This window comes from Andrena cerasifolii, chromosome 10 (genome assembly GCF_050908995.1).
Source record: "Andrena cerasifolii isolate SP2316 chromosome 10, iyAndCera1_principal, whole genome shotgun sequence".
NCBI lineage: Eukaryota > Metazoa > Arthropoda > Insecta > Hymenoptera > Andrenidae > Andrena > Andrena cerasifolii.
In genome coordinates, this window is record NC_135127.1 from 9,293,011 (window position 1) to 9,313,913 (window position 20,903).

Here is a 20,903-nt window from a genome sequence, read left to right on the forward strand (position 1 = left end):
CGCGAAAGTGAAAGAGAGAAACTGTGTCGTAAAACCAACACAGGGGATGGAAGGTAGAATCTGGGCCTCGAAATTTCCATCAGTGGCTATCACCGGCACTCTTGGAACGCCCACGCCTCTCCATATCCATAAAGCAGACGTTTCTCGGTTCCTTTGACGGTGTCGCGTCAACGTTGCCACCCCCAGCCGTCCCCGCGGCTGCTCCCATTCCCTCCGTCTGTCTCTTTGCCGAAAGTTTGCCGTTGGTAAGTTCGGGATATTGTCGTAACTCCGACGTACAGGCCTCCCCGCGTCGGTGTATTGGTAGCGAGACGTGTACGTGTATCGGCATTGTTCCCCATCCGAAGCACATGCACCACGCTCCGCGGAGAAACTAGTTAGCCAACTCCTTCGCCTCGGCCCGCGTCCTTGCGAGGAGATACCGGCCCCAGCGCCTCCCGCGCGCCGAATTTCACCGGCACTGTCTGCCGAACGGAGGCGCGATCGCGTCGACGATCTGTCTTGGTCTCGGCGATGGTATCGGGCGAAAATTTAGGGGATCAGACCTAATTTAGGGGACGTTGGCCTGGCTGGATTCGACCACGAGGATTGCGGGCACTGCGGGACACGCCGCGGTTTTGGGGCGGGAACAGGGGCCGAGTCGCTTCGCGGTCGGGGATCGTTCCCCGGGTGACAAAGAAAAGGTAATTGCGGAGGATATTTCGGTGGAAGGAAGTCTCTTAAATGTCCATCGAGCTGGGGGATTGGTCTTTGACGTAGCAACATAGTCGCTGCCACGAATGCGGGATAGCGTTTCCGCGACTGTTTCATAAATTTCGGCGTAGACGTCCAAGCGTATAATTTCGCTCGGTGTACTCTGCATAAATAATTCCAAGGAACCGTGAGCCATTAATTCGGCCACTAAGAATTTTAAACAAGAACGTCGTATCAGCTAGAACGCCATAAACCTCATGCAACTTTTATCTGACACATTTCGCAGTGGAGGTAATAATGTGAATGTAAATCAGGGTGGTTATTTTAAATGCCTCGCCCTTCTTATCGCAGAACCTTATACCGGACCCCGTGCAAAAGCAATTTTACACGTATGCTTGAGAGATAGGTTTAAGTGGAGCCAATTTCACGACGTTTTGGATAGTCAAAGTTTCGATGATCAAACAGTATCTCCTACCAGCCGCAGAGATTCCATTGCTGACCGATGATCAGACGTGCGAACTCGGTTAAATCGCATGAAAATCCCCTTCGCCCTCGTAAATGGGGAACAGTTCGGCATTAACTTCGCGATTTGTTCGCTGATTCCTGTTGCAAAGTTCGCGCGCTGACCCCAAAACGCGCACGAATTCGAATATGCGCTTACGATTCGGTGGAAGGCTAATCGATGCAACGGGACCACTAGCGTTCCGCGAATTCGCCTGGATTTCGATATCACGCTGGGATGCAAATGTTTCCATCGACCGACAAAGGGCGAGGGAGCTGTGGGACGCGTATCAGAGAACTTCGCCGGGGACGAAAACGGGCAGGGTGCTTTCGACGGTAAAGTAACTTGCCTGATAAAGCTCCGTTTACGAGGCCCCGCCAAAGTGATTTCCAAGGAGGCACGATCTCGCGTTATTTATTTATTGAACGGGTAGAAACCTAATTATAAAAAAGAGCTATGTGCCTACTTGCCGGTACAGAATGTATAAGTATACGGTGCAGAGATTTACTGTTACTTTCTTCAAATTCTCAAGAAATATTCTATACGAGCTTGTTTCTTTTAAAAACTAGCTTCGTTCTCCTTTCAAATCTATTAACTGTATAAATTACAATTAAAATGCATTTCAAGAATGTTTTTAATTAGTCTGGAAAAAATCTCAGAAGTTTATATAGAATATTTCATCCTGCATAGTTGTAAAATAGTAAAATTTTAATTAAGCTACAATTACGGTCCATGTCCACGCATAGTTTGCTCACGTTTTGTCGTTTTTGTACTCAAATACACACGATCCGCCGTTTTCATTTCGCGCAGTTTACTCTGTTTTTTAATTTAAACGCGCTGGAGACTCGCGGGCCAGCGCGAGACTCCCGTTCCATGGCAACGCGGAATTCGCGCCAGAACAGTCTCCCGGTAGTGATCAGTGACGTTGCATTGTTTGGCGGTCCGCTGTGTCATTTTAAGGTAGTCTCACTCATTGACAATCAATTTTCTCTCTAAAACTACATTCAAATGCTCGCACATAAGGTTGGAGAGAGAAGCTATTATGCTAAATATATGTGCTATATTTTGATCTTTTGCGATAATATCGTTTAAACAGTTTCGCGTCCGGAACAATGCTCATTCTGCACGCTTATTAATATTATAATATCGTTTTGTATGCCACATATTCTCGTTCGGGAATATTTAATTACAGAGGAAGGTTTCATTCTGCATTGGTATTAATTCGCATTGATTAACATTGCACAAAATCTGTTTTATGCAATCCATCGAATATATGTGTATTGCGACTCCATGAATGTAACTTTATAAATCTTTTTATGAATTCCATGTATTTATTCCATATATACAGTGTGTGGCGAAATTATTATACTCAAACAAAAAGCTCTGAGATTTTGTAAGTTTAAGCGATGGAATGGCTGCGAATCTCTGCGAAAAATGGTCGCAAAAATATTTAAAAAACGCATTTTAACGCTTAAAGTTTTTGGTTTTTAAATCAAGGACTCAAATTTTTGTTCATCCATTATGACACTATTTTATCAAGATAAAGCGCTCGAAACGAAGTTTCAGAATTCTTTGCCTGACTTGAACGTATGCACGGGCCAAAAAAAAATTTCCTCATAAATTCAACGAAGAGCTCGTATTAAGCAAACATTTCTCTTTAATTTCGTTTTTTTTTTGGTTTTGTTGTATGATTTTTATTGACCGCGTTATTCGCGATCAAAGCAAAAACGGTACTTTTCACTTTGAACACCTATAACTTGCGAACTCATGATCGTAGATAAATTTTCATGTGTGTTTTCGAAAGCTAAGAAAGTTTCCTTTCGGAACCTTTAGTTGCCAATTTAAGATCTTTTTAATCGCATTAAATCCACTTTAAAACGATCCCAAAAATTGACGAAAATGTTTTGAGTTTAATAATTTAGCCACCCTCTGTACGTTTGCTATGTATACCTAACACTTACTGATGTTTTCCTACGTTTTGTAGCCGAATACCTGCGAGCATTCGAGTCGCCATAAAGTGCCGCGAAGTAAATAGTGCTCTCCATCCCATGCTGGCGATGACGACGCTGAATCAACGTTGGTATCTTGACGACGACGATACAGAATGGATGGAGAAACCAGGACGACGATGATGCAGAATCAACGCAGCTATCAGGACTACAACCGCTACAGGAGGGTGCTGGTAAGTTCGCTCAATTTCGTCAATAATTTTGCGTACGCATTTCAACTAACATTTACGGGCCTAATTCACAGAAAGCTAGAACTAATCTCCTAATAAATGAAATAATAAAATAAACAATTCCAGCATTATAATTTTTAGATATAATAATTATTCTGTTGAATGATATAGTCGAGATTTCTTAAGTTATTCATATTAATAAATAAGTTTCGCACGCATAAAACGTTTTCTTCCGAGAAATAGCAAGACCGTTTCGGCTCGTTTTCGCCTTCAGTGGCCCTCCGAGTCCCCAGATTATAATTACCGGGGTACTCGTGACCAATTGAGCTCAATTGCTCCCCGCACTCCCTTCCACTTCTTCGAGCAAACATTCCAACTGGTTTGGACATTACAGAGTAGCATTTTCTCTAGTCGAATAAGAAGGCCCGCGCGGGCCGAGTGGTCAAGCCCACTCTGTTATGCACGCGAACTTGCAAATTCAAACAAATGCCCTCGCGCCGGTGCGACCTACACCGGGTTGCTTTTAACTTTATACATAGACCTCGTCCAGAATTTATTGGCGGGGCGTAAAAAACGAGGCCGCCCCCGCTCCGCGATATACATATCTCGTCGTTTATGGTCCCCTTTACGGCACCTGCCACCGTAAAATTACCCATTAAAATTAGCTCCGGAGATTTGCTTAAAATTAGCCCGGCCGTATCGGTATCCGCCTAAGTGGAATGCATAAGAACCCCTTTGCGCGAGGGGTTGTTGAACCTCCGCGGGGGGTTTGGCGTGCGAGCTTGACGACAAAATACGCATTTGAATATTTCATCCCTCGCGGACCTGCTTCTGGTATTCCTTTCAACGGGGGACTCCTCCCCTGTCTCTGAAAGATGAAATTTGAAACTGATGGTGCGTAATAGCCCATAGTTTCCTACGTTTCCCTACCACGAGCAAATAAATCCTATCGATTTGTAAAATCGTAATCGGAGGCGCCGCGTAGAAGCCAACCCTTTCGTATCGCGAATCCTTTCTGCCATTCAACTGAAACGTGGGCGCCGAAAATAGGTTGACGGTCTGGAAGGTCATCTCTTCATCCATAATTCCATCAGCCCCCTCCTGGCGGCGTCACTGAATTTTTGAAAGATTGGAGCGATTGTATTAGTCGCCAGGCGTTGCTGGTAATAGGCGACGGTAAATATTTCTGGCGTCGCTGTTGAACGAAACGGATTCGATTACGCTTTTATGAAAATTCCGTAGTACGTACACCGAGACTCGTTCCTCGGCTGGCGTTCCGGCGTCGCGTAAAAGCTAACTGTGCCCCTCTGAATTTGATTAACTTTGGGCCGAGGCCTCTCGTATGCTGCGACACCGAAATGTTTCGGATTAACTTTATTAATCCGAGGATGACGCGCAGAAAACAAAAGGGAATAAATCATCGCCAGTCGCCTTCGTTTGAAATATTAATCCCCCAGAGTGGGATAGCGGAGTTCTATCTGCCACCCATATAGCTCAATTAGTCGCATGCCCCGCTTTAAATATGCAGCACTCGATAAATTTTTAACTACAACGGAGATCTTCAACGAAATATTCCAAAATCTCTCTACCGGTCGCTCGATGCAATCGGATTTTATCCACAGCATGGCCAATTACACAGATTAATGTCAAAGCACGTCAGCAAGGCTTATCCATTGTTTCCATCAATCAAAATTTTCCACGACCATAGAAAGATAGTTGTTACGGCGAATGCTGGAAGGTTATCATACGAGTTCCTTGAATTGTCAGAGGAATTAGTCACGAAATTGTGACGCCTGCTGCAGTGAATCAGCGTTCATTAGTGACACTGGGAGGTACCGTGACGAATAGAAATGACGTTGATTCGGGAGACTCGTCTGGCTGTTACGCGTCGCGATAACAGCAGTCGCGACAGCGATAAGGAGAGGAATATGACACGTAATCCGCGACGCGCGTCTCCGATCAGCTGCCTGTGTCTCCATAAACTCATACGATTCGCTGGATAGTCTGTCGATCCTCTCTCATTCACTGTCCTCGAGTTTCCGGCTCGTCGAACGTCCAATTGACTGTCGTCATCGCTTTGCTCTACTTACTTAGAGTGTCTTCTGTTTAGACCTACTTCCACTTAGCAGCCAGAACGTTCCATGCATTCTATTCCGTCCGCATCGAGAGCATCGTCGTAAATTCCAACGACCATTGACACGAGCCAGTGTCGCTGAAAATTGAATTCCTTTTTTACTAATGAGTACAGCATCGCTTTATTGCTCCTGTAGCACCTTATCCCAGCCGCGTAACGACGGAGTAGTGTTCCATTACAGCCGCCTCTTTCATTCAGAATCCTTTCTATAGAGTCTCCAATCATAGAACCTCTCTGAACGCTTGTGAAAAATGATCCTCCATGGCTTTGAGCTGCCGATCGATCGTTCAAATTTTCAATCACGCGAAGAATTGTTCGCGATAGTCTCCCGGGGACCAGCAGACCGGCAAATAAACAGGGATAATGGGAAAAACGCGTACGACGCGGTCGTTCGTTAATATCCTGTTCGAGGAAGGCCGTTTGGAACCGCCGATGAATTCAATTCAATTTAGCATAACGAATGTTTAAAAGTCCACGACGGGGTGGATACACACGGGGGCTCGAAACCAGCTTCCTGGGAATAGTTCGCCCGTGGAGGAATTGACTTGCAACGCGACGAACCTGGCTTCTAAATTCTGGCCACTGCCTCTTTACGGAGATTTAACCATGACGATTGTTTCGAATGCACCGCGGAAATACACTTATGGGAAATCCAGTTAGCAGACTCTATTTGCGACCTCACAAGTACGCGCTGAACGCGCGAAGAAAATCGATCGAACCCTCTGCACATGCTTCTAATAGTACATGGTACCGGTTCAAGGTTCCTCGGCAACCAACTTCCTTCCTGGTCCCAGAGGTCGACGAACCGCTGATTTTCCAGGAGCTACTCGGCTTACCGTATCCTGGAATTTCGAAACTCTCTGAGCTACGAAATTCCTCCGCAAGGTTGTTCGAATTTGAGTTTCCATTCTGGTCAGCGCGGATAATTAATGCGGGAGTTACGGATTTTAATTAATTCCCGACGAGTTAGGCCGAGGGAGCTTTAAAATTTGATGAACTGAAATTCTCGGATGAATTCTGAACGTGTCGGGGGATTATTCGTACGACGATTGTAGGGGATTTTACTGTAGAAATGTAAAGCTGGAATGGTAGTTTATGGTTACATTCGTTATTCACCGCAGTTAAATCTCTCCCCACCGCCTCCCCCCCCCGTAATACACACTCTGTCCCGCCAAAAAGAAAACCCATAACTCTGGCGGCTAACGGTTACAATAATTTCCACCATTTCGGGAGTGGAAATACAAATACCTCAAGATTCATGCACGAAACGCGACGCCACGGGAAGTCCCCGTATTCGAGCTCGCTCGCCAGATCCGGGTCACCGGAAATAATACTTTAAACCGATAGTATCGTTAACTTCCTGCGTCACTGAGGACCACACACGATCGTTGAAAAAAATACGGCCGGTGGAGCCAGCCACCCCCTCCCGGAGGGGCGAGATTCTCGCTCGAAGTCGCTGCACCCTTCGAGCAAATTCAGAGGAGGATGCTCTGGCAGGCGCGCCGCTGCGTTCCGCCGATAATCCAGCGCAGCGCCGCGTTTACCCAATTTCCCTGACCTGAGGGGTGGTAAAAAATGGTGGCGCGTATGGAAAGGAGCGGAGCGGCGAATCGTGAGACGGAGGGGTGGAAATTCGTGGCGCTTTTTAAGAGCGACTAGGGCAACTTGGCACGGGAGAGAGATTAAGGGGTGGCAGACGCGCAGCAGTCATCTGACACGACCCCTTTTCCACGTGTTGCTCGCCCCTTCGTCGTCCCAGTGCACTGCCAACGAGGACCCCGCCCTTGTGACGTCACGCCGGGGTCGCGCTTGCGTGTGCGTGGCCCGCGTATTCACGCACACTTCCCATCACACGCATGCACGGCTTAAGGTCCACGCACACGTGACGATTCCGTGACGGTTGAACGGCGTCGCCTGTCACTGCTGAAAAATATCGTTTCCCTGTTTCGCAGCGGGGCAGTTCACGCTTGTCCGCGCCGGTTACTGCCACTGACGCGGGCGGACCATTGACACGGACGGCACTGAACCGTCACGGGGCTGACATGTGTGCGTGCACCTTTACATCGCGTGCGTCATACCCTCACCACCCTTGATTCCTAGCGTTGACTTTTTCCACGGCCTCTTTCTCATCTCTCCCCTTCGTACCCTCTCTTGCTCTCGAGCTTTGTTCCCGTGTCGTTCGTTATCTCTCGGTCGTGTGCAAACTGCCTCCTTTTGGCTCTTTTAAACACCCTTACCCCACATCTCTTACCGCGTCTCGACCCGCACCTATTATTTAAAGATTCTTCTGTAACGAAACTGAGCTTACGTCACCCTCTAATCAGCATTCGTGGAGAAGTTAGAGGGTAGGAGCGAACACGTCCCTGCTTTGAAAAAAAAAACTGTACCGAAATGGGTTAACAGTGAGGAGTTTAGAGGCTCAGCCTAAGGGATGATTAGGTAATGTTTTAACATCAACGCCTCTACTCGGCGTACCTTCAACCCCGCCCGAGCTAACCCCTTTCCCCCGAGAGCATTTCCAACAGTGTCACGCGCAGTGACGGTCCTTATTACCTCACTTTCCCATCGTCGTTGCGTCCAACCCTCCGTCAGCTTCCGTGCCTCGAAATCAACACCGTTTATCTACCTTACGCCTCCTCCCTTCATCCCTTTGTCTAGCCCCCGGTGGCACGTACGAGCAGAGGAGTGTGTGTGCGCTGCACGGCGGCGCAGAATGGGAGAGACAGGGAACATGGATGCGAGTCGGGGGATGAAACGTGGGCGAGATAAATGGTGGAGAAAACGAGAAGGCACACAGAGAGCGGCGGAGATGGCTGAAAAAGAAGGCAGGTTTCGGGAAGAAGAAGCAGAAGGCCAGTTGGCAGGTGGCGGGGTGTGCGGGGGTGTATCGACCCCTACCAGATTCTTTCCAAGCCGCGGAGGGGTAGGGAGTGATACAGGCATCGTGGTGATGGTGAGCCGCGATGGTAGGGGGCGCAGTGACGTCACGGATGCGCGAAAGAAAGGGAGAAAAGGGGCGCAGAAAGGAGGGTTGAACTTCACAGACTAGGCCGGCGCACACACGCGCGCCGGCCACCGTCGAAGGGGTGTATTCCGCGCGTCCGCTGACGCTGATTCTCGATCGTCGAATCGATTTGCGATCTCCACCCCCACTTTTATCGGACAACACCCCCCGCGAACCGTAGAAACCTCCTGATTGCTTTTTGATTATTGAAACACCGGCCGATTTTGATAGATTTTACGGACATTACCGGGCGGCCGACACCGGTGACCGATAACGAGGGATCAGCGAATAATTCGAGGGGAAAAAGAGTCCCCCGTTCAATGATCCAGCCACGGGTTGTATTAATACGCCAGCAAGGCCGCGTAATTGGAGAATCCTCATTTAGGGGATGATTGGCTGGGAATAGGAAAGGCGGGGTGCATTATTTCCTCTGGAAAAGCGTCTCGGCGGTGACTCCGTGCTCTCTTAACTACCCCGCCGCTACCTTACGTCGTAGTAATTCAATTCTTCCGGGGAAGAAATTTCCTCCAGACCGCTGGATCTTCCACGGAGTATCGCGATTTCGTGAGTCGCTACTCCCTGCCTCGGAATGCACTTTCCCAGACCCGTTTCCCTTCGTGTAAATGCGTTTCGGTTGCCTCGTGCTTAGCCACTGAATTACACAAGCGTTCGTTCAAATAGGAAGTGCAGAAAGGGTAACGCGGATGCATTAATGGGACGTTTATTATCGTTCCCGCTGAGAGCAAAGCGCTCCCGGTGTATCAGCTATAATTAGAGTACAACTCGCGACCCATCTGCAACGAGTAAACCTCCTGTCCGGCAATGTAAACGACGCGCGGCAGACTAAGCAGATTCTCGATTTTTAAATTGATATTCGCTTAGGTAATTACTTCTATCGCATCTTGCCGAGGTTCGAGTCGCGCGGGTTGCTTTTATTCAGTCAGCAGCCCATATTTCCAACTTCGCTTAATCTAAGGCCTCGATAAATCCAGCTCCAATCCTCTTAACTTCGAGCGAAGGAAGCTCCACTGTACACGCCATCAATGCATTTATTGTCCTCCTGAAGCATCGCTGAAACATTCAAACGATCGCCGGGGAACGTAATGCACATCGAACGTGTGCCGAGGGAAGCCGACGAAAACGACGAGACCCCGAAAGCCCTCGCACAGCATCGAGTCGTCGCGGCGCGATTTCGCGAGATCGATTCGTCGCGGTGACGCACAGGGGACCACACGCGACGTCATTGAACGCTCGCGCCCGCGCCTCCCCGTGCAACTGTGCGCCAGCGTTTCCCGATTAGCTTCTTTCCGCGGGAGCACGTCTATCTTCGGTTCACGCGAGTTCCTCCCGCCTATCGTTCCCCGTTACTGACAGCCAGCAAAAACTGCGCCGGGCAACTAGAGCTGGAAATTCGAAAGCAGCTGCAGCCGTGCACAGGAAATTACCCCCGTTGCAAATGAAACTCGTATTACGCCGTCCGGTAAGAAAGTTGCCGATATTTTAAGCTGAAAGTAGCTGGCTCCGGGACTCCTCTTCGAGGGACGTCTCGCGGCCTCCTTTCCCTTCCATTGTCTGCTCGCGGTTACTCCGCGAGCTGGAACAACGGCGATGCTTCGCAGAGGCTTCGCGAACGACCGCCGGGGATCATTAGGGATCGTCCCGTCTGTCTGACAGCCACTGTCGCCCGTAGAATCGATCGATCAGATTGCGCTGCACGCACGCTACAGCCTACAGAGGAATTGCCTGTCGGACTCGAATGACGAATAAGAAATTTCTCGGTGGTTCGGTGACGTCGGAGGCCCCCGCTTCCCTCATTGCATCGCGTTCCGTTCTGTATCGATGGATGAGTTGGTCGAAGGGCGATGCCCAATGGAGATCGATCGTGACGTTCGTGAGGAATGACGAAAGGACGAGGGTGCTGTCGGGAAGGTTTAGCGAGCTTTCTCGTAACGCATGCCGAGCAGATGCGCTAAAGGCAGCAATGGCATTTCGCCTTCCCGCGCTCTTAGAGCTTGCGAAATTAGCGGGGCTGGAGTCGAGTTATTTCGAGCCACGCTGGAGGGTAAAGTTCGACGAGTATTAGGTGCACAGCGTCCGAGGCTTTAATACTCCGCCGTTCTTGTTGCGGGGAAATGCTGGAAGTAGTTTTTCAAAGATCGATCCTTCTACAGTGTAAGAAAGAGAACATTTCTGGTACCACAAACAACGAAGATCCACCCTCCACGGAAATTAAAACTGACAGTTCCATTCACTGAATCGTATCATTAACAATTGGACAAACGATTAAGGAGTCACGTAGGAAATGTCGGCGTGGATCAAGTCAACGGCAAAGGCTCCATCAGACATCGAGATTAAATCGTCGATCCAATCGAGCGGCTCTAGCGTATCTGAAAGGTGAAACGGTTCATCCGTGCGCGTCGCTGCCGCGCGCAAGAAATTGAATTGCTAATTCGTGCAATCATTCTCCCCGCTCGTTGCTCACGCGGAACCGAAACAATCCACACTTTCCCGCCGCTCGGTCATCGACGAGTTTACCGTGCCCGATCGGAGATCGATCGCGCGTCAACCTGGTAAACAGAAGTATAAAAGGGGCATAAAAAATGGAAGGAAAAGCGTATAAAACGAATGTCTCGCTAAGCTTCCATAAAGAAACTTCAGGGCGGCCTGAACGGCATGGATTTTTACATCGCCGGGGCGGTTTACGAGATTTTTACGGTTCGGTGTTTCGCGCGACAGGTAGCCGGGGCTCGTATCACGCGCTCGCGAAATGAAATACCGCTCGAGGAAGAAGGGGTGGGATTTTTTTTTTTTGTTCACGGCTGGCGGTTTCACGCGAGGCTCCTACGAGACGCGATCCTCTCGAAAATTAACGCTTCTGCTCGCGCGCACCATCGACGCTAGAACGCGCCTGTAAATAGAGAGAACGCCGTTACCTAATTATCCGTGAAGTTTATCCATCGATCATGCCTGCTCACCCGTCATAAGCAGCACTTGAGGTGCTTCTCGCCCCGGTTTCCAAATTTAGAAAAAATTCTCCCGTCGACTACTTCGAAGACCGAAGTGCGCGCACCAATCTCTCGCCTTCCCTCGCATTTTCGTTTCTGTTTTTCCACGTTTCTCAGCAACCCTCGCCCCCGCAGTTTTCGGATTCCGTCATCGACCGTTCCCAGCGAGACCCTCCTTGCGAAACCATCCCCCCGTCCCAGGGAACTCGCAGAAGTTTATGCGAAATTAAAACGGAGCGGAAATAGCTTCTCTGCCGTGAAACTTTCACGGCTCCTATTATAGACGTTTATCATCACTTCGCGTGGACCGATATGTTGAAATATTCAGGGGAATAATGGTCGTTCCATGCGGTAAAAATTACTCCGCCGAGGTAAAAGAGCGACAGTCCTAATGGTCGAGCGAATTACTACTGCCGCTACGAGCTGGAACCTCGATGGGTCTTCCTTAATATCGAAAAGGGCCATAAAATTTTATGATCGCGTCATTGATGGCATTCTATACTAAATTCGCACGATTGCAATTATGTGGGTGCATTGTTTACGAGAGGTTGCGCCAAGAAGCTCGCGCTCCGGCGCAGGGGAAACGGTCGGCATTGGTCAGACACCGCTGAAATCTGCTTCGCCATGCGCGCTACGCTTACCACGCCAGTTTCCCAAACTCTCCTCGAACGTCACTCTACATAAAGTAAATTAATGTTGTAATTTATTAAAAAATAGAAGAGCATAGGAAGACTAGGTAAAATCCCCTACTTTCTCACAGTTCTGAACACAAGACTTCGTCGTTCTTGAACGAAAGTGCAGCACATCACTGTCACTTCTGCCGTGTAGCAGAGTGTCATCATCGAGATTGCTTGTTTCCTACTCCACCTACAGGCGTCCATGTTAATTGCTTAAAATCATGCGATACTTGGATCCATCGGTGTTTAGTGCAACACAGCACACGTAGATCATAAATCTTGCCGCACGGCGCTGTTACGTATTAATGCAACCGTAGCGCGCGTCTCAGACAAATACCTATTCTCAGAGGGGGAATAACTGGAATCGAAGTAAATTCCCCTGCCCCCTTCCTGCCTGCTGGTGTCGCTTAATTACAGCGTGGAATCATTGGTCGCGCGTACACACGATTTCGCCAACAACTGATGTCGCGCACGAATCCGATCCGGTGTCTCGTTCGAGTTTCTATGAACGGCGGTCGGTTGATTCCTCCCACGACGCGTCGACGACCCGCGGATGCCACTGTTCTTATCGGAGGCTGGAAAAGTACCGAATGCGATCGCCGAGATTCTGGGCCCGACGCGAAGCAACCCCTATCGCAACGGGATTTCTCTAATCCGGGGAACCGCCGCAGATCCGGGCGCTGTGCCTTCATAATGCTTAGGGCTGAAACGAATCCCGAGGGAACGGCAGGGGAAACGGGAAGCATAATTCTAGACGTGGCTCGATGGAGATGGGAAAAACAGAGGAAGAAAAAACGTGAAGAAATACCCGAAGCGTGCATAAATCTTCCAACACCGAATGCCTGCATCGATCATCATTCAGCTTTGTACAAATTAATTGTTAGCTTTGTCATCGGGAAGCTGAAGATCTATTGATTCTTTTCCTATGGGAAGTAACCTCACCTAAAAATCGTATCGGTCATCCTTCACTACTAGAAGCATTTTCCTCTCGTGCAACATCATTTTCACAATTATTGACGGAACCCATAACGAAGGCCCAGCGTTTCACGCGGACAAGCGTTCCTCTCCCTTTGAAGGCAGGACACACGGTCCAGAACGTCCATCGGTATCCGGTGCATCACCGATGTCCGACACAGACGTTTAGGTATTATACGGGCGAACGAGTGGCCCGAATGGATCCCAATTTTCTGTACGGATGCGAATCGGAGGACCTTGTTTGCGCATCGTGGCCCGAGGAGGAAGGACGTCCGCCTCTGCGCGTGATATTTCGAGCACATCCAAGAGATTGCCATCTATAAATCAGCGAAGTGAATTCTTTTTTTGCTCCTCCCTCCCTGGGCCATCTCGTTGCATACACGGCTGTTGCATCCACTCGTTTATCTGGTCGTTCCACGAATTCCCTCTTTTCCTCCTTTTGTCCGCGTTTAATTCGTCGCCGTCTTTCCTCCCGCGGTTATGCAATTAGGCGCGGCTCGCAGTCGACGCGAGTCACAACGAAGAAGATATAATCGTTCGGAATAATGCGCCATAAATTCGAGGGGGATGTTTAATGTAGCATTGCCCCCAGGTTGGTGGGGGGCACTGCTCGCAATAAATCAGCTTTTCGTCCGAGTGTGCACGCGCAAGGGTGGAACTGGGTCGACTTGCGTTTCGTCATCGTTAACGTTATCAGCTCCTCCCTTCGAGACCTCCTTCACCCTGAAACAGAGGAATCTTCGTTTGCATCGGAGACAAGAAGCAAGCCCCTATTAGTACGTCACGTTTCATTCACCCCTGGAGCTGATGAATGTCGACAGTTGCTTTATTCTCGCTGCTTAATTTTTTTATCATCTCAGCCAGCATCGCGCGCTCTTGGACCCTCGGAGTAGCCTCTGGTACCGACCTGGGTTAAAAATCTCACGCTAACGGGGTGAGGCGAGAAGACAGGTCAGCGTTCCTCGAGCCACGGCGGCAATAGCAAAGTATTGTATTTTCCGCCCGAGGGTTTAAACGCCGTAATCCTCTTTCCTCGCGTGCATATGTACGTACGAGCCGGAAATTACGGTGTAATCCTGTTTTTGCACGCGTGTTACGTGTTAATCTTTAGCAGTCACGGGGGACCCGTTGCAATAAAGTATATCCCCGTTCCTATTGGAATTCTCGCTCGTATTCCGCGCGTGTCGTAAATCAGCCCCGCGGACACTCTGGATTGCTCGTTTGCCCGCGCGCAGCCATTCGTCGTTCGCTTTGAAAAAGTTGCGTGCTTTTTTTTTCGTTTTTTACTTCTGGCGCGATGATTGAAGGCCGGCAACTGACGAAAATTGACCTTCGGATTTGGGCCAACAACGGTTCCCCACGCGACAATATTTCTATCGTTTCTCCCTGCCCCTTGTTTCGCGTCGGTTCGTCGAAGAGCGCGGCAGCAGCAGTTCCATGTAAAATTCAAGGAACATATTCGAGTAACGTCGGGCAGCATCGGAAGTCTTGTAAATAATTGAGGGAGCGGTGTAATCAACGCTTGAACTCGCCGTTTTCTTGTCGACCGGAATTCAGTAAACACTCTGCGAGCGCCAGGAAGCCAATACTACGCGCCTTCTTTGGCATCGGGAGTTCAGCCTTTAATAGGATTATTTACTGTCTGCTATATAGGTACGTTCGACCAAGTTTGCCCCTTTCCCGATTCACGACGAAAGACCCCCAAGTGGTACAATTATTACAGTGGAAACACGGATTAGAGGGGCGTTCGACGATGGCGCAGCTAGTTTAACGAACTACTCGAACTACGAAAGGGCCGGAACTTTCTACTTTGGTGGCTGTGAAGGCATCGATTCATAATGCATTCGAATTCCCGATTGTGCTGCGAGGATGTGTTTCTAATTAATTCACGACCCGCTGGGTAGAAATTGCGCGGCCGTTTCGACCACAAACAGAGCCGGGTGGGAATAGAGAACCGGGGGAGGAAAAGGGGTGAGGGAAGTGACCCCGAAAAAGTCGTAAGCAAGGGGATAAGAGCGGGTTGACAAAGATGACAGGATGTAAGAAGTTGTAACTGAGAAAATGAAAGTAATCCGGGGGAACTGAGTAAATATGGGTCCAAGAGCAAAAGTCGACGTGGAAGAATGGAAAGAAGAGTACAGGAGGGAAAGAAGTTGGGTAAGAAATTAGAAATGAGAGAGCAGGTGGAGGAAAAGGGGAGCTACGTACATATCTCCGAGTGGGAAACAGAAGTGAGAGAACAAGGGGTGGAGGAAGACACGCGGAGACAAGGGTGCCCTCCTCCCCTAGCGTGTGGCTAAAAGGGATTCGTGGGGTTGTAAATTATGTCCGTAACAGAACCCACTCGATACATTTACTGGGACGCTACAGGGTGGTTCCGTAAGTCTGCGTGTTACCAATTATGATATAATACCAACTACACGGGGCACCTTTTTGTCAAGGAGGATTTATCTGGTCCTCAAGGAAAAGAAACAGATGTGCCTGTGTCCCCGAATGCCGGTGGATGTTTTGCGACAGCGCACAGTTGGCTAAACCATGCTTCGAACGTGAAAAAAGTAAAAAAGAAAGTCTTCTTACTCATCAAAAGTCTTCAGTCTTTATAGTGGTGTACAATCGTGAATTGCAAGCATTTTTCTTTTTTTTTATTTTTCTGTGACGGTCTGTGCTTCTCCAGGTATGTAACATGTTGTTGTATTAATTTTTTACACATTACATAGATAAATTTGTTGAAGTTCTTCTCATACTTTGTGTCAGCAGATATTTTAACTTTATCGAAGTGTACAAAAGTATATAATAACACATATATTTAAGAAATCATTGGTATAAAAAGAATCTGCATATCTATGCATTTTCTGGAGTTACGAAAGTTTTTATTTCGCGAAAAAGGTGCGATTTCTGCAGATGTGCTCGATTTATTAGACTCGCCAAACAGTTATACAACAATAGAATATCAACAAAAGAGGATTCTTGTAGTTATAGATAGCAATTAAAATAAAAATAAAGTTAAAACTATGTTTTGTAAACAAACAAAATTACAACTTTCTTTTTTTTTGTTTTTTTGTTCTCCTAATATCATGTATATATCTATCATTCAAATAGATTTCATTACTTAATCAATAACACTGCTGGAGACAATAATCTTTTTTTCGCGCTCGAAGCATGGTTTAGCCACTGTGCAGCGTTAGAATGGGGTAGATAATCGAAGCTTTCCATGTCGCACGAAACCGGGGAGCGTTACTGGTAACTGAGGTGCAGGACAATCGAGCACTGTTTTACAATGAAAAGCAAACGAATGCTCACTTACAATTAGACACTTTAGCTGCACCATCCTGGCCACTTTCCTGGCAGATCTCCAGAGTACAGCAAGAGTACGCGGATTTCAAATCGAATTCAACCATTTCCACGCAGTCCGAGATGCTGCGTCAGCCCCCATTGGGTCCAACTTACTTTCGAGGCTGGAACCCTCTCGAAGAACACCAAATAGAGGGCAGAGAAACCAGAGGCATGAGGGTACAGAGATCCATATTCAATCCTGAAGTTTGTCTATTCTAAACTAAATTCAAGTACACATCCATCCTTTCGCCATAAGAAGGAAATTGCATTCGTCGTTCCTGCGTCCTCTAATTGTCAGATTCTGAGGATGTGGACCCGAGGAAGCGGCGAGAGTCGGTCTAATCGAGTTTCACAGTTTTCCTCAGAGCCACCCCCGACAGAAAACATCAAACAGAGACGGGGGGGACACTACAACGGAGTAGCGAGAGCAAAGAGAGGCCAGCACGCAATTCCGTCGCTGGCGTAACACGTGCCGGCGCCGAGTTCCGCGACGAGGGATGCAATTCCGCTTAAACCTTGCCCCGATATGCGGCGGGGAATGTGTGCCAGGAACTAATCTTTGCTTTGGGCCGGAAACAGGCGCGAGGTGGAGAGTCGGGCGCTGCGGCAAGCGAATGGAAAACGGTGACAATTGCCGAGAGACGTCGGTGTTCCGTGCGCGGAAACACCAAGATCCAACGGCACGCACGGGTGCATATGTCTGAATTAAACGCGAATGTAAATGCGTCGTAAACTCGTGAGCACGGATTGCGGATGCAAGGGAAAGTGTCTGTCCCTATACAGGGACGGGGGTGGTTCGCGGAAGTTCGAAGGGAGACGCGAACAGCTTCTATCGTCTCGAAGGCTCCGATGTCTGCCGGTGCACTCCGTTCTCAGTGTCTTCCCCGCTGCCATGAAATATGGAGCACGGTGGTTCGATTATCATAACCAGTCGCGGCATCACCGTTCCCGATTCAAGCTCATTCGTTTCCGTGGGTCGGGCAGGCTTTTTTCCCTGCATCTCGCCAAGTGGACTGCTCAAAGGTTCTGATGAAATTTAAACCAACCCATTCCTCTTCTATCTGCACGCTGCCTGCTTTGCATCGCTGTTTTCCTCGCAGCCGATCCATTAACAAATTACACAGTATGGAAAGAGAGCACCATCGCTACCCGATATCGAAAGGTCCTGCGAATATCCGTAAAAATCTCCCGACCCACCGGGGGGCATCCGCGTCTATTCTCCAAGGCCCAGGGAATTCGGAGAGGGGTGATCATCCAATCGAACCCGTCGCGTTACGAGACGCCGTTCTACGCGCGCGTAACTCATCGTCCCGCGAATGTTTCCGCACCTGTAGGGTGACGGCGCGTGGCGTGTGGCTGCGCGGTGTTTGATTATGTGATACGACAATGTTTCCACTGGCGTAATTCATCGTAACGCGAGCACACAGCTGCGTGACACGGTCTGACGTCAAACGAGCATCTTACCGAGCGGTGGATTACGCCGCGGTGTTTGCCGTTCGAAGTTCCGGAAATCACTGGAAGAAAAAAAAAACAACAGAAAGAAGGCAGAGCAAACGGCGGGCTTAACAGGCTGATTTATGTCGGGGGATTTAGCCGGCGGTTTGATCAAATATTATTTAGCGTTCTCGGTTCACGTTCCAGTCACGTTCCCACGCGGTGAATAACGGACTGCGATCGGTCCGGCGGCTGGGCCACCATTGTAAATCAAGCCCTTAAGGTCCGCCGTGGAATCGCGACCGGCCAGCATCGCTTCGGCACGGAATTGATCGGTCTAAATATTTCTCAGAAATCCTGACGAATTTCTAAGCCCCCGAGATGGAGGGGCTTGTCAACTTTTATGTCTCCTTGCTTCTGAAGAGCTCGCTGAAAGTCACGTTGCCGACTTCCTCTTCTATTTTATCATCGGGAACTGCACCGGCGACTGTTCTCCTGCGCAGAGCGCTCGGAACGAGATAGCAACAAGGCCGCGATACGCTCGTTAAACGCGTTCCACTCAATTTCATTGAACTTTAATCCCGAACTCCGAAATTCGCGGTGGAAACGTTAGGCGGAAGTTACCGCCGGGAAACGTGTTAATGCAAAGTAGCAGGGAATAAAATTGCCAGGAAACTTCTGTTTGGAGCCGCGTTCCCAGTGGAATTGGACGATGTCTGCTGGACACAATTAATCGGGCGGCGAGAATGGAAAACATGATCGTACATTGACAAAGTAAATCGCGAGGGTAATCCTTCCCTTTTTTTCTCGTGCCCTTCGTTAATTCTTCGGCTAGCGCGACAGATATCGTTTCGCCCATTTCACGCGCCACGCTCTTCTCGCAATGGTTACGCAAAAAAAAAGGCTGGTGCACGATGCGAATCGCTGCCAGCAAAGACACGGTACGTTCGATTACAGGTGTTCGATTTCAGAGCAGCCGCAATTCGCACTCCATCGCGGACGGTGTTCGTCATCTGTCCCTCTTTGTCTGCCAATCGAACCGCTCCGCGTCGGACGAGCCAAGAACAATGCCAGATTAATCTCTCGCGGTTCGATTTACATCCGCCGGGTTCGTATCAGGCAACTCGTTTTACACGGAAAGGATTTCTTTGCTGACGAATATTCCTGCCTGACTCCATATCGGCCAGGCGAGCGTTACTGTCAGCCAGGTGCCACGTCGTCTCGGTTTTCTTCCACGTACTTGTGCCCGCGGATACCACATTGCCGCGTGCTATTGTGCCACTATCGTCGCGTCTTCACCCCGATACCCGGCGAGAATTAAACGACCACGAGACGCGGCTGCAGGTACAAAAGGGAGGAGACAACGAAAGGAGCACCTGCGAGATGAGCCGCAGAGCGATCGCGCGCGGCTTCCATTAGGGCCTTTTATTTTTAACTTCCCGCGGTGGAAACAATGCACGCCGGGAGAGCATGTGCTCGTCGTGGCCGGTGCCAATCGTATTGCACCGTGCCAACCTGTCAGCCCCTGCGTTCAGCGGTCGTAACGCGAACACCGCCGCGTTTCTGCTTTTTAAATACACCAGCCGAACTGCCCGGCTTCCCAGTATTACGTCGCCGGCTGACCACGGCGGACGTCTTGCGATCCGCAGAAATCGCGTACGATCTCGTCGCGGGGCGATCCGCAGAGTGCCGCAGCGTGCCATCGATCGATGTTCGCGCGTATCCCTCATCCATCGACGGTTCACGCTACCCGCGACCCTGCCCGTGGATCAGGCTTCGTGAACGTCCGCAGAGGCGATTATCAATCTTCCCGGGTACGTAATCTCTGCTCCGTTGGATGAAAACTGATGTGCCTTAACGGCGAGAGCGACGCGACTCGCCTTCGGTTCGCTTCCTTGGATTACGCGTTTCGGTAAGGCGGGTGGAGGAATGATGAAGCTGAGGAGGGTTTACTGGAGCCACCTTCGTGGCTCCGAATCGGCATATAATTCAGCAGAATTTTTATTAAAATTTCAAGGAAGCACCGGGGCACACTAAATATGGATTAAAGAAGCGTAGTTTAAATGAACGCAAAGCGTGGAGAGACGATTATCGATCTCTTATTGACTGACTCGTACACCTTAAATGACGCGTCGAATTAAATCAGCGAGCGAGCGATAGACCCACAGCGAAATAAAGGTTTCCAATGCGGCTCGAGTTACTCGGATGACCGAGTACCGGTCTCGGTTAAACGGAACGTGTTTCCCTGGTCTCGAATTTCAAATACCCGGACGCCTGTGGGAAAGATGCCCGCCTTACACGCCCGGCAACGCTCGTCTCTATTGACGGAAACGTTGCCGCGCGTTCAATTAGCTTAATAACTGCAGCGATCGGTGCGCGCGAGCCGCGATACGCTCAGGCGTCCCCCGTGATTCACCGCGAGCCCACGGTTATTTATCACGCGGGGCCGATTTTCTTCGGCGTGACTCGTGGAAACGGGAAAACCGATTTTCCTTTTGTTCGCGGCGAGGCGCGGTAAAGGGCTGTTTGTTGCGTTTGGAAATAACCAGGGGGCCGCGACCGAAAGCGTATTCCTGAAAAATACACTGCCGGTGGCTCGCGAGCGAGACGTTCGCGCCGATTCTTGGGGCCACGTACGCGGAGCGTCTGCTTATTGCGATGCGGCTCGATGCAGCTAACGAACCAGTCGGGCACGTCCGTTTCAGTGAATTAACGAGGACGAGTCCAGTCCCCTTCTTCTTTCATCCTGCAACAGTTGATAATCCCCTCTCTGCTTCTATCTGCTTAGGTCTACCGTCCGCCTCTCCCTCTCTTGCCTTCTCTCTGTCTTTCCCCGTGTATCGTTCCTCGTCTTTTTCATCTTCCTTCGCTTGCTTTGGTTTCTGTTTACACGCACCGGCCCCACTCTCGGGGCCAAAATTGTCCTGCCCCGGTTCGCTCTGCTCCTTCGTGTTTAGAAGAAAGTCA

General features: G+C 49.4%; 1 protein-coding gene across 2 annotated transcripts in view; it reads left to right on the forward strand.

Annotated features, from left to right (window-relative positions):
- Positions 1-19,539: 19,539 nt before the first annotated feature.
- Positions 19,540-20,903, forward strand: part of LOC143374377 (sodium-coupled monocarboxylate transporter 1) — a 32,205-nt gene continuing 30,841 nt past the window's right edge. For both annotated transcript variants that reach the window (XM_076822499.1, XM_076822500.1), the window contains exon 1: positions 19,540-19,750. The gene's annotated coding sequence lies outside the window, so the exon portion shown is untranslated. The remainder of the gene's footprint in view (positions 19,751-20,903) is intronic.